At 40.3% G+C, this 15,016-nt stretch overlaps 1 protein-coding gene and 1 long non-coding RNA gene across 5 annotated transcripts in view; one reads left to right on the forward strand and one right to left on the reverse strand.

Moving 5' to 3' along the window:
* slc8a2b (solute carrier family 8 member 2b) overlaps positions 1-15,016 on the reverse strand; it is a 244,572-nt gene that overhangs the window by 79,526 nt on the left and 150,030 nt on the right. The window lies entirely within an intron of this gene.
* Positions 7,994-11,447, forward strand: LOC146503886 (uncharacterized). The gene is made up of 2 exons (XR_014868661.1): positions 7,994-10,621; positions 10,668-11,447. It is a non-coding gene; the product is annotated as an uncharacterized LOC146503886 (long non-coding RNA).

Here is a 15,016-nt window from a genome sequence, read left to right on the forward strand (position 1 = left end):
TTAAAGCAATTTCGATTAAATATAAGGTGTGGCAGAAGCTTGTATTACGACTGCTGTTGTGTATGTATCATCAACAGAACATAAACAGTAAAGTGTAGAAGTGACGAGTTTCTTCACAAAGTCAATCATCTTAAATAGCTCAAACATTTCATGAAAACAAAGAAATGGTTGTTTAAGGAGTCCTCCTTCTGCCATCCACCCACCTATCCATTCATCCATCAACCCTCGTTTGTACACCTCCTTTTTACACTGAAGGTAAAAACACTTCTGCAAAGGATACACCTGTTCACCTCAATTAAAAGTGAATCCTTCAGCACAGCGTACTGAGATTAATTTCCTGTTTACAGACAGGAGGAAGGGGGACAGAGCAGACGATGAAGCACACAGAGAAAAGAAAAGCCTTCTAACAAAGTCTGAGGAGCTTGGAAAGAAAATCTCCAAAAGTTGATTCTGTTCATCTGGACGTAGTGTTTTGTGGGAGAAACGTTTCGTCACTCATCCAGGTGACTTCTTCAGTCTCAGCTGACTGCAGGTTTCCCCAATCTTATAAACAGTACATTTGCATAATGACTGAAACCAGCCCAATGAAGGAACAATGGACTGTGAGGTTAGTTCCTTAACCATAATTATGCAAATTCTCATGACCATTGATCAACAACCACTGATCAATGTCCATGAGTTCCATTCACAGAGAGTTGGGGAATGGCTGCAATCACAGCATTGTAAGTTGGTGACAGATGTACCCTTAGGCCCCCTCCTCGATTCAGAGATGGTCTTTCCCTTTTCACGTAAATGGCCTCCTTGACTCCGCCCTCAAACCAGCGTTCCTCCCTGTCCAGGATGTGCACATCCTCATCATTGAAAGAGTGTCCACTGGCCTGTAGGTGTAAATAGACTGCAGAGTCATGGCCTGACGAGGTAGCTCTTCTGTGTTGTGCCATCCGCTTCGCCAGAGGTTGTTTGGTTTCCCCGATGTATAAATCCTGGCAATCCTCCTGGCACTTAACGGCGTACACTATGTTACTCTGTTTGTGTTGCGGGACCCGATCCTTGGGGTTTAAAAGCCGCAGAGACTCGGTGTTTAGAAAAAATGCGTCTCAACTGCTCCGATACTCCTGACACGTACGGGATCACTGCAGGTTTTCGCTTAGGCAGCGTTTGTCCTTCTCTCCTGGATCGGCTGCAGCTTTCTTTAGGCGCCTTCCCAGCTTTGACAAAATATGTTTTATCTTCATGCTGCTGGATAAAATCGACTGGTGGTTGCTTTCCTTACACTAGCGAGCATAGACAGTGAAGCTGAGTTTGAAGCGTGTTTGAAGCATGTTACCGTGCACACCACGTGGATATTCATAATGCACATGAAGAAATGTAGATATGTGTGGAAGTATGCGATCTGACATGCAACAATGTAACCCGCACATAGACATGGGAAGACAAAGACACAGAAACTGCTGTCTGCTAAGAAAAACGGGTTGCTAATAAACCCACGTATAGGAATTCAACCATATATTTGGATGGCTGCCAGGGAAATAAGCAGGACTCAAAGTTATTTTATTTTGAGCTTTTTTTTTCAACAAAATGTGAGTCTTCAAATGGTGCATTTTCTTTTAACACAATGTAAGCTTGCAACAGTGTGTTTAACACCAAAAACCAGATGATGTGGAACACCTGCAGGTCTGCTGGGTTAAAGCCATGTTAAAAGCTAAAATTTGTGAGACATTTGGTAAAGGCTTAGAGAGCGCTAACTCAAGGACAGATGCCACTCCTGGGTACTTTGAAAATAGTCAGCAGTCTAACAGACTTGTCTCTGTTTTTTTTAAAGCAGACTGTATTAGCTGTCGCAGCAATACACTTCCAGAGGGGAGAGGCTTTATGGTCCCTGGTGCTTTTCTCCATCTATTTCTACCCTCTCTCTGCCTCTCAGCCCATCGCTTTCTCTCTCAATGTTCATTTTCTGGTACACAAACACAATCATTTTTCAGAGTAACTGTCCTTTAGGTGGCTGGCTGTTATTTTACTGTCACCACAGAAATCCTCATTCAAACTTTGAATGGTGAGTGGATGACGAAAAGACGGAGATGGCGAGACGCAGCAGGATACAATCCATGAATTAGAAAAGCGTCTTTCAGTAAGCAAATAAACAAACCACCTGATGCTCTCCCAAACACTCGCCTCACAACAAAGCCCCTTTTTCCAAATAAGACTCCTCTTCATTTGAAGGATAATTTCAATCTCTTCGCCAGCGCCAGAAGATCATGTGATCTAGATTAGAAGTGTTTGAAGCTTTAATCTGAAACTCAGAGGAAGAAACCACTTTGTCTAATGAGGTTAAGAGTTTACAAAAAGGACTTATATGTTTGGTTTTAACCTTCATCAGCAGCCCCAAAATGTTGCTCTGTATCACACACGCACACTGGTGTCTGGCCTGAAGTATGTCATGAGCAAATATTTTCTGATTTGGTTTCTAGTTCTTAGTGTGTAGGAAGAAAGCTTTTTAATTTTGACAAGCATAGTTAAACAGTAACCAATCGTATGTCATAGCTTAAACAAAATAACTATTTGTATTCTCAGCTTTTAATCTTGAGATGAATCTTCAGCCAAGTGTTTGACTTTGACGGTTTTTTATTGCATGTTGTTGGCATTCTTCATTCAGTTCATTCTTGTGGTGGAGGTGTGGTCCCTGGCTCAGCTGCAGGGGAGGGGTGGTGCAGTGAGATCAAAGGGGCAGTGCCGGGGAGGCAGTCTAGTATATGCTGCAAGAGAGTGATATTATACCCCTTATGTCAAACCTAGTGATTAATGACCCCCTAGAGTGATTTATGGCCCTAGGAAGTAATAAAGTAATAAAGGAAGTAATAAAAATATGATATTCATAAAAATATGATATTCATAAAAATATGATATTCATAAAAATATGCTAGTTCATAGCTCATTGCTTTTTCCCCTAACCCTAACTAATTGATTATTTAAGTTTCTTATATATCAAATAGCATTCTTTTATTTTTTAATCCAATAAAAAAAAAGTTTTTATTTTTTTTATGCTTAAAAAACGCCATCTGGTGGTGGCTCAGCGTGTGTGCGAGGGCGTGTGCCCGAGGCTGTGTGTCAGGGCGCGCCTGTGTCTCTGGACTTTGTGTTTTTCGGGCTCCGTGCTTATGTATGAAAACGTGTTAATACATAGTAAAATAGTGAAACTGTTTAGTTAAACTTGTGCTTTTGTAACGTTCAGTATGGCCAGAAATACAGGCTGTATGCCTTGGGGGAAAACTTTATTTCAATTTATATGCATTTGTTTAATCCGAACAAGGAGATTTAGAATAAAACTCAGAATCGTGAAAAAAAAAAAAATATATAAATAAATAAAATTAAACTCTGGCGATCCCTGAAAAAAACGCACCGTGGCTCCCACCCCGATCCTCCGCGGAGGAAAAGCAAAACTCCGTCTTTTGTCCCCCCGCGGCTCCCACCCCGATCCTCCGCGGAGGAAAAGCAAAAACTCCTTAAAAAATCCTCCGCGTTTTCTCCAAAACACCTGAAAAAAACCTTACTCTTTTGTCTCAAATTCACCCCGATCCTTAGACTAAATAACCAGGGAAAAACTCCTGAAAAATCCTTAGTCCTTTTTCTTCAAAACGATCCCTCTTACCAGCTACCTCTAAAATTCAACGCAGAGTCTAAGTTCTCCCTTTGCTCTTAATCGATCCGCTTCCAGAGCACAATTTTTCCTGCTTGTTCGCTCCTGGCTCAACTCCCGAATAGAGATTGAAAATGTGACGTCATTCAAGGGTAAAACCGCAAAGAATTCTGGGAACTCGTGGCAAGAGGTACTAGCGCATGCAGGCTTTCAATTGAAATCAGTTACACAGCGATAAAAAGAAACACAAAAAACTGTCAAGAAGCTGTTGTATTATTAACTGCAATAGCCGGTCGCATGACAGCCACGGGAAGCCGACGGGTAAAGAGATGGTTTTTTTATCGGATTACGTCGTTGAAGAGAAATTGTTCGAGCCATGTTTCCGAAGTAAAAAGAGGCGACGGATGGCCTGGATTACAGCCATTCAAAGACCAAATATAACTCACAGAACACTCCAGCTCACAGGTTAGTCTGCTCCAAGCATTTCCACAAAGGTCAGTCTTCTGTTGTAGTTAATACATCATTTTTTATAACATAATTTGTGATATAGGTTACAAGCAAGTCTGGCGCTGAACAGAAATTGTGGCGCTATGCTCATTTGTTTATTGTGCATAAATAGTGAATTGTCCTGACACAATATTGCGTTTCGCTTCTGTTATTACCATGGTACATTGACAAAAACATATACTTTTATTCACAGGATAAAACAGGTTTTTTTGTATCTCTAATTGCCCAGTACGATTACAGCATACAATATTATTGTCACTGCTACATTTCTGTAATGCGAACCAGAAATTATTTCCACTACTTATTAATTACCGTTTAGCTTAAAGGTCCTATTAATAAACGGTTAACGAATGTGTATTTATGAAGACGATTTGTGAGACTGGTAAACTTATGATACGTACGATGGTCTTTCGTTCTACATGGTGCATTTCAAGGTCCTGTACCCATCCGTCGGTAAACTGTACTTGGGCTTGTTGCAGTGACCTGAAGTTACTAAACTTCACTCACTCCAAGAACCGTATGATTATAAATATGAGCGTGGTGAAAGTTGGGCAGCATGCTAACGTATTTTGTCCACTCTGTGCTCGTAAGGGTATAAACCTTTCACTCCTTTGATTTTTTTCCTCGTATCTTTTCTTTGCCTTTTCATTAAGTCTGTCTTTGTACGGACCGGCATTGTTGTCCTTCGTTTTGTACATAACTTTTTTGGGGGGCAAAGAAAAAGCAAGAAGGTATTGGAACCGGAGAATGAACGTTTTGCGGTGCTGCAAATGCTTGCATTTGATGCGGTACTTGGATTTTTTGCCACGAGTTACCGGCATGCAATGCGCGAAAGTCACGTGGTCTGTCAATCTCTATACTGCTTCCTAGTTTGAAAATTTCCGCCAGAGACCAACTCCGCCTAACTTAGCCCCGCTGCCAATCACATAACAATGGGGCGGCTCCCTTCGCACCCCGGTTAGCCAATCGGCTGCAGGTCTGATTTACCTTCTCAGCGATAGGTTTATTCTCTTACTGGCATTCAGGATAAATAATCTAACATTTCACCTTAAATTTAACTGTTTTTTTCTCTCAGAAAAAACAAGCAAGCTTTTCTCTCACAAAAAACAACCAAGTTTTCTCTCTTTTTCACAAAGAATCATGGCCGCCAGACCTACCAACCTCACTGTGGTCTCTCAAACTCCAGTAACCAACTACAGATCCTCTGCCACGCCAGAACTCACCCGAATGCACCTTTGCAGAGTGCAGCCAACAGCAGATGCCAGCCGTTTGGAGGAGAGATTCGGGCTCAACAATGGCGGGTTTTGGGGCTATGCCTTCAGCCTTCCAGAGGGTGAAATATTTTTCTATCAACTCAAAGCGGGTGAAAGTTTTGGTAATCGCACCTGTAGATCTCCTTATTGTTTTGAGAGCCATAAAAAACTCGTTGGGAGGCGTCAAAGGTCCACCAGTAACTGCGACCTCTATAAAAAATGTGTCAAGTGTTCGAGGCTATATTGTTTAGCATCACATGAAAAAGCTCACAAATGCCAAAAGCGCAAATGCCCAATCTGTCGCCAGGAAATCTCTAGTGATCATCAAACACATGAGTGCTACATGCAGGTTATAGAACGCGAAACAGAACATAACAACAAGTTGATTTTTTTATGATTTTGAAACATTTGTAAACGATCACGGTGAACACGCTCCTTTTCTGGTGTGTACAAAAACATCAGATGGTAAATCTTGGAGCTGTCAGGGTGAGGATTGTGCTGAAAAGTTTCTCGCTCATTTTAGACGCCCCCTCTTTAAGGGTTCTATCTTTATCGCTCATAATGCTAAGGGGTTTGACGCATACATTATTCTCAGGGTTATGGTTAAGCAGGGTTTAAAACCAAACTTGATCATGCAAGGCTCAAAAGTGATAAGTTTTACAGACCCTGACTTTAATCATCGTTATATTGACTCCTCCTGCTTCCTCCCTATGCCACTCTCAGCTATACTTAACGCAATGGGGTTTCCAGACAGCATTAAAGGCTTTTTTTTTATGATTCAGTCAGCTCCAGTACCTTCAATTTCATGAAAGAGGCCCTTTTATACTGTGAAAACGATGTTGAAATTCTAGCTCGGGGTTGCGCATTGTTTAGAAACGGGTTTATTGAAGAGACAGGAGTAGACCCTTTCAGCCGCAACACTCTTGCAAGCGCTTGTCTTAAAACTTATTTAACAAACTTCATGCCAGCGAATTCTTTAGCATTACCGTGCCCTCTAAATTACAGTAATCAGGTCAAATCATTTTCCTCATCCTCAATTCAATGGCTCGAATATCTCTCATACACGCAAGGTGTTTTTATCAGACATGCGCTCAATCAAGGAGAAAAACAGCTCGGTAGCTATTATGTAGATGGATATTCCGAAAATAATGGCAAAACATACGCATGGGAATTTTTAGGCTGCTACTTCCATGGGTGTGTTAAGTGTTTTTCGAATCAAACCGATATTAATCCCCTGCTAGGTTCCTCCTTTGCAGACATAAACAGCGCCACTCAAGACAGGCTCGCTAGATTGAGAGCTGAGCATAATGTGTGTCTTGTGACAATTTGGGAGCATGAGTGGACCGTCGCCCTCTTTGGAGGCGGTACAAGCCCAGCACAGCTCCGTTGTACCGCTGGGTCCGGTGAAAAAATTAATTATGTTGACGTCACATCTCTTTACCCATTTGTAAACAGCACCTGTAGTTACCCCTTAGGTCATCCTCAAATAATCTTTCGAGATTTTCAGGACCCTAAAAACTATTTTGGGTTTATCAAAGCGGTTGTTTACCCACCCAGAGGGCTCTATTTTCCCGTTTTACCTTATAAAACAAAGTCAGGAAAGCTTCTCTTTACTCTCTGTCGCACTTGTGTCGAAATAAACAACCAAGAGGGTGCTTGTAACCATAGCAACGAACAGAGAGCACTCAGAGGGGTTTGGACCACTCCCGAATTTAACCTCGCATTAGAAAAGGGCTATAAAATAAGTCGAATCACTGAGGTATGGCACTTTGAGAAACAGAGTAACACAATATTCACAGACTATGTACATCATTTCCCGCGCAAAAAACAAGAAGCTTCAGGCTACCCATCAGATGCTGTAACTGAGGAGGCTAAACAGATTTACATTAAAGAGTACCAGGCTAAGCAAGGCATCACTTTAGACCCTGAAAACATAAAACTAAACCCTGCTAAAAGACAAATGGCCAAACTGTGTCTCCCCAAACTCTTTTTGGGGAAAATCTGGTCAGAGAAATAATCTCACACAAAGCAAACTGGTGAGTGACCCCGAGGAATTCTTTAACCTCATGTTCTCTCCAAAATACAAAGTGACCTATTACTCTTTTGTCAGCGATGATGTGGCTCTTATTCAATGGTGTTATGGTGATCTCTGTACTCCACTCCCAAACTCCACAGATAACATCTTCATTGCGGCCTTCACTACTTCATATGGGCGTATCAAACTCTATAGTTACTTGGATCAGCTACAAGAAAGAACTATTTTCTACGACACTGATAGTGTTGTTTATCTCACCAAAGAAAACCAATCTGAGCTAGAATTAGGCAGGTATTTAGGCGATCTAACAAATGAGTTAGACCAGGATGATTTCATTACAGAGTTTGTTGCAGCTGGACCAAAAAGTTATGGTTACATGACCAGAAACGGCAAAGTAGTTTTGAAAGCAAAAGGAATCACACAAACACATGATGTCTGCGAGAAGGTCAACTTTGAATCTGTAAAGATTCTTGTTGACAATTACATTGATAACTGTGAAGGGGGGTCTACACTTGATGATGATGAGCCAGAACGTGTTTTTACAAGGTAAACACAGCAGAACGATCAGTCTGAACAGTACTTATATGGTGTTATTTAAAAACCCTCGTGATAAATTACTAGAGATGGACCGATCCGATATTACGTATCGGTATCGGTCCGATACTGACCCAAATTACTGGATCGGATATCGGTGAGAAATAAAAAATGTAATCCGATCCATTAAATATCAAAAAAGCACCTCACAAAACTTGCTACACGGCGTAACTCGGCTCATAACCGTAGCACGTTGCAGCAATATGCATCACGTGATAGAGAGGCTGTGTGTATTTGTAGCCTTGCTAGCAAACCAGCATTTCATCTCCGAGGAAGTTATCCCAGAGAGAAGTAAAGCAAGTGTGTAAGTTCATCTCTGAATGTCTGTAAAGCATTCCCATGTTAAGCTTAACAACAGATATTAGGAGCGACTGCCTCTCTCTCTCTCTCTCCTGTTGCTACTTCAATCGTGAAACTGCTTAATGATAATGCTAATGCTTAGCTGATCGGCTTTTCTGTCGCGAGTCCGTCTCTCTTCTTAGTTTTTGGCCCACTTCTCACCAGAAAGAGGAAACCAGCGGCTGAACAACAGCAGCACTATTAAGCTTGATAAGCTGTTGTTAGAATTTATTTAATATTACTTTGTACACCAGGATCCTTTTCTACGCAGCTGACGGCTGATAACTGTGCAGGGGCGGATCTAGCAAAGTTTAGCCAGGGGGGCCGATAGGGCATGAACAGGGAAAAGGGGGCACAAAGACATACTTTTCTTTCTTATTCTCATTTAAAATGTCTATCTTTTAATAAATAATTATCTGACTCTTACACCCAAAGTTTTAATCTGATGTAAAATCTATAGAAGTCCATTACTGTATATAGTAACTGTTAACCCAGATAGCAAGGAAACATTGAAACAACGTTGAGTCAATATCAGGCAACACCATTGAATCAACGTTGAAGTGTGACGTTGACCTAACGTCACTCTTGCACCCTTTTTTAATGTTGAAACAACGTCAGGTTTTGATGTTGAATCAATGTTGAAACCTGACATTGATTCAATGTCAGATTCTGATATTGAAACACTGTTTGAGCTATGGTGTCGATTTTCCACCTCTTTCGCACAGTTGCTTTTTATTAAAACAGTTAAATCATGACTGGAAATCTACCTTTCTTTATAGGTATTTTAACCAATACTAAACTACTGCATGTTTCCATCAATACTTAAACCACCTAAACACATAATTGTACTTATTCCTCAAATTGGACACCCTTTATAAAAACAACAACAACAAATGTCTCACAATGTATCATGTCAATATTAATATCCTAAAATAAGAAAGCATTGCATGTGATGTAACAGAGAAAAAAAATAAACAAAAAAAGGTCAATAGGCATGTTTCGTTTGCTAAATACTTTATTAAAAGACAGTTTCCTATTTACATTTATATGTTTCACAGAAGTTTGTAATTTTTTACTCTGGGATGGGGATGCATGATGTGCGTCCTGCACCACCCATACCCATACGATCTGGGGCGTATCGGAGCCATTTCTGCACTGCTTGTGCAAAGACAAACTCGGACATAGAGTTTGCCCCTAACTGCTGCGTCAGGCCATCTAGGAAAAAAATACACACACACAAACAAAAAAAGTGAATTAGAGCACATGAATAAGCTCTTGTTAACTGTCTTCAGCGGGGAGAAAGTATGTAAACTCCTAGGCTGATAAACATGAAAGTCACCAGGCGTAAATCTGCAAACTGCCGCATTTGATTCCCAAAGAGCTATGAGCGGAAAAAGTGATAAGTCTTAGCATGGTGTGCCGTGTATCCTTTAAAACAAAATAAACATGGGGTCCTCGGGCTGTACAACTACAACCCGAGGACTAAACAAGCCAAAGACTAAAGACTCCATCTCCAGATTAACCGGACATGAAAGTCTTGTTATTAAGAAAGACAAAGTAATATAGCAAAAAAACCTGTAAAACTTACCACCATATATGCATTTGCAGAGCGCTGTATCTTTAAATGCCATTTTTTGCTTTGTCTGGTCCTTGGTTTTTTTTCCCTGCCCAGTTGAGTACCGAGGCCAGCTCGTTTGTGATGGCATAAGCCATTACACGGCGGACTCGCACCTCCAGTGTGGTCCCTCCAATCAAGGCAAAGCGTCTCACCTATAGACACATTTTAAGAGATGGAATTAGCGTGTCTCATGTCTTAAATGTGTATGCAAGTGCTTGTGTGTTTAATCAACAGGCCATTGTTATGTATTTAAATCACATCTGACAGCTATTACACTTTATAGTTACAAAGTGTACATAACCTTTATATACTTACCATTGCCTTATTTGCCTCTTATGATTGAAGAGCTGCCTCTGCATTGTTTAGCTCCTCAATGTTGTGCAAGGGCAAATCCAGAGGCAGTACCCCAGCATCTACCGATTCATTGCAGCAGGGATGGCGGATGGCTCTGACCTCCTCACGGAGTTCGTTAACAGCTGTCGTCAGGTCTGACAGCATAGCTAATATCTTTTGTGAGGTCGCATCTGTTTAAAAAAACAATTCCAGAAAGATTAATGGCTTAAGCAGTGAGAGGCGAAAAACTAATAAATAAATAATAAAACGCAGTTTACATGTGGACAAAAGGTGCAAACGCAAGGTAGGTGAGCGTGCATCGTAAAGTTAGGTGAGCATGCAACGTAAAGTTAGGTGAGCGTGCAACGTAAAGTTAGGTGAGCGTGCAACGTAAAGTTTGAATTGAGTGCGAATCGAAGCGGGTGCTCTCCAATCATTAAAAGTAACAAAGTCATTGAACACATTTATACAGTTACCTTTACGTTTATCAATCATATATCACAGATTTACAATTTTTTGTAGTACTATGCGAAAAAGCAACTACAGAGCGAAAGTCTGGGTCAAGCGCCGAGGCGACGGCAAGAACAAAGGAACCCTCGAAGCATTAAAGCTAGCTTTGTAAGGGACTATAACGGAAAAGTATGAAACGAAAATGTTTTCTTTGTTGACTTTGTTCGCAGTGCAATTTATTTGTTGCCGGATTGTAATGAAAGTAGACACAATTTCGGGCTCCCACATTTTGTCCGAAACTTTACATTAACAAGTTTGTTTGTTTTTTACTGTTATTCAAATGCAACCGTGGAAATAACGAATAGAACAAAAGTCATTCATTCTTACCTTATATTAATCGTGGTGCAGGCCAGTGCAGTGCATGAACTGATGCCTTCTCCGGTCAATACCGCTGAGAGTAAATCTAATGTCCCGCTCTACTGTACAAGACAATGGTTACCTGAAGGGATGTACCACTGTGAGAGGGGGGGCTATGGAATAGTCCAAGTGGTAGCAGCTTTAATTTTCCGCTCAACCATAAATCAATGGTTTTTCAACGTGATTGTTGTCACCTTGTCAACTATAAATAGATCAACAATCAACGATGACAGAACAACAGTGAATCAATGTTATTTCAATGTCAGTGTCAGGTTTCATCAGTATTTCAATGTTGTTTCAACATTGGTTTTGTGTTGACATTTCAAGCCTGACGATTCTGATGGTTCAGATGGAAAATCAACATCTGTTCAATGTTTCCTTGCTATCTGGGAAGTCTAATATACCCTAGTAAGCTATAGTACTTTTTCCTTTGGGAAGATACCATCTGTGCAGTCTGCAATTCTGTTGAAGAAAGATGTTGAATCTATTTAATTATTCTTGAAAAATAATTTATTTCTGTGCATTTTTCCCCCTGCATCAAATTAAATTTGATTACATCGAGGTGGAGCATCATGAGGTGGAGGGTGGTTTGTTTGTTTTTTGCTGGGAGTTTGCAACCCTATTAGTTAGGTTGCTTAATATTTCTGCTAAGTACTCTTTAAAATACCAGAATAGGAAGGATTGAGTAGGTTTAAGTTTATTAGATTGATTAGTGTTGCTGAACTATGAAATATTTTGGGCGCAGTGTATTTTTTACATACAGGTATAACAGAATAGCTTTAGTGTTGTTATTTATTTAAACTTGAGTATAAACTTATATAAAATGCAGCAAGATATTAAAAAAACGTTTTATTGATTAAAAAACACACTATATCGGATTCATATCGGTATCGGCAGATATCCAAATTTATGATATCGGTATCGGTATCGGACATAAAAAAGTGGTATCGTGCCATCTCTATAAATTACAAGTTAATACACTAGCTAGACAAATATGCCCAGGCCGTGTGCAATACTTTTTGGAAAGTTTTGAAGAAGCAACGAGAGAGCCACACGGATATTTATTGTTAGATTTAACCCCCACCTGTCCAGAGCAACTAAGACTGAGAACAGGGATACTACCCTCAGAACAGCTGTGTGTTTTCCTACCCAGGAAAAAATAAGAGAAACAATGTCTGCAAGATTGAGAAGAAACTTTGCTTTGCTGAAAACACTAACCACAAGCTCCCCTAAAATTCGTAAGGTTATTTTGGAAGAATGCTCACCCGATTTTATTCAGTCTGTTTGTGAGATCTGTATGAACCTTTTAAAAGGAAATATTCCAGTCACACAATGCCAACATAAGAAGTTGAAATGGCACAGAGAGAAAATCAGACAGATGGCCAACAGAAGGGAGGGTGTTAGGAAGAAAAGAAAGCTAATGACTCAAAAAGGTGGTTTCCTCCTGCCTCTCCTCACAACGGTGTTACCCATGGTCGCAGATTTAGCTATAGGAGCCATTCGCAAATAAAAAAAATGCAGAAAATGTATCTGATCTCGCCTGAGCAGATCAAGTGCTTAAATGAGACACATTCAAATGCTTCTCGAGTAAGCATCAGAGACAAGGCCGAGGATGATCTGGATAGTCAAATGAGACGTGTATTGGAGACTCAAGGTCTAACCCCCAATGAGAAAATTAAAAAGTATAACATACTTTTACAAAAATACCTAGTACTTGAGAGACAGAAATCATATGAAAGCAGAGAGATTACCCTAAGACTCCCCGCAGAGGGAGCCAGAGTGAGAGATCAGATGATTATCAGCAGGACGAAAGCGAGGAGGGGGGGAAGATGGGAAGTGTGAATAAGGTTTTACACAATGTTTTAACCCACATAAATCCACGTTCAAAGAGAAACACTGAATATCTAATGCGTAGAATATTAGCATCAAAAGGTCACATCGGATGGAGTGACGACGGCGAATTGATGCATAGACAAAACCCCATACCAGGAAGTCATATGTTGGACTTGATGAAATTTTTAGCAAGTTCCCGAGCAAGTGTGAAACCAACAGGCTGGAGCTTGCTCGCGCGAACCTTGGCGGATCTAAAAATACCTCTATCCACTATTACAAACTTGTCGGCCAGAAGGGAAATAGCAGCGTTAAAAGATTCAAGAGAAACAGGAGAATACCGCACATCATCTGAGGATGATGTTATTGTTAAGAAAAAAAAGAAGAAAAGCAAGAAATTTGTATTGTCACCCAAATGGGTGAATTTCTGATATAATTGAAAATAAACCATTATTGTTTTTTAAAAGTTAATTGTCACTCATGTTTTTTTATTTAACAAAATAAAAAAAAGCACAATACACCACTTTTTTTTTTCCCCCCAGAAACGTTTTTTATTGAAATAGTTTTAGCACAAATGACAATCATTAAAAGCTTTCAGAGAACACGAAGTTTGATTAAAATTGCTAGCCTTACATATCAATACACATCTGATAAATCGTTTTACAAAACACGAGACCATGCTATCATTTTTGATTTGGTCAGAGCTATATAAAGCAAGTATATCCTCATAACTCTTTCCACGCGATTTGTTAGCCAGGAAAAATATACAGTGTTGGCCACATACCGTGGAAAGCGTGGCTTGTAGCTGTCTTTGATGAAAAGATACTCGTTTAGCATGCTTTTTCAAAAATGTTACAATGCTTTTGGGGTAAAAAGGATAATCCGGTGGGAATCCAAACGAATCATAAAAACTAGCACCTCCATCTTCATCTAAAGAAATAGCCAGCCAGTGAGTTCCAGGTTTGTTCCCAGGATCTGTATTTATGATCATATATGTAGGGCGTTTAAACGAGCGTTTGAGTAATGTTAATAATTCATCTTCTGCATATACTCCAAAAAAACTATTGCCCACCAGGAGTCTCATAATACTGTCCAATTGGTGATTGTTCATGATTCAAAAAGTGAAAACCTCAGTAATAATCAACCAAAACTTGTCTTTTGGAATTGATCTCGAGAATGGAATCATAACAGGCATAAACGATCAGTGTAGTGGTGTGAGGCAGTGGCACTCTGAAGCGCATTTCAAGTCTCAAGTTGCCATTTATCACAGGTGACAATGCTTGGGTATCATCGGAAGGATTCAGATTGAAAACAAACAATGTATATCCCTGTTCAAACTCCTGTCTGTCAATGCACAAGGACAGATCTTTCAGGTTTCTCCCGGTAGCAGTGTACAGGCTGTAAAACTCTCTTACGGACTGATTCTCAGCAAAATTAGGTTGAAACGCTTTGGCTGGTATTTGCTTACTCTCATGACACAAAGCCAAAAACTCTAGATTGTTGTGTTGGAAATTGAAAGGGCATAAATCATATCGACCTGTAAAAGCCTCATGGTTAACCATGGTTCTCGGGTATTGAAAATGTCTTTACATTAATCCGGGAGATTGGATAAAGCGCTTTTGCGCGCATCAGAGCGGAGGCATGGCCAAGGCGCACAGCGGGGGAGACCGTGACTTTTCTTACAAACAATGAGGCCCCCACAATATTGAGATGGTAATTGGCATTTTGAGGCGCCATTAGGGTGAAAGCATCGTTAGCTCTTGTGAGTTTAATCCGTAGATCCACATTATTTAATAAGAGTCTTTTGCAGAAAAATATGTCTGAATGTAGCGGACCCATCACGTGGAACTCTCGCGAGCATGCACTGTAAACTGCCCTGCGGACTAAGCCCCTATTCGTGCCGTTATTCACAACATGGGAGTCGTGTGAACCAGCAGTATCTTTGTAAAAAAGACCTGCACTAAATTGAGTTTTCAAACTTTCTTCTGAGTAATTTAAATATGTTT

This window comes from Neolamprologus multifasciatus, chromosome 14 (assembly GCF_963576455.1).
Source record: "Neolamprologus multifasciatus chromosome 14, fNeoMul1.2, whole genome shotgun sequence".
Classification (NCBI taxonomy): domain Eukaryota; kingdom Metazoa; phylum Chordata; class Actinopteri; order Cichliformes; family Cichlidae; genus Neolamprologus; species Neolamprologus multifasciatus.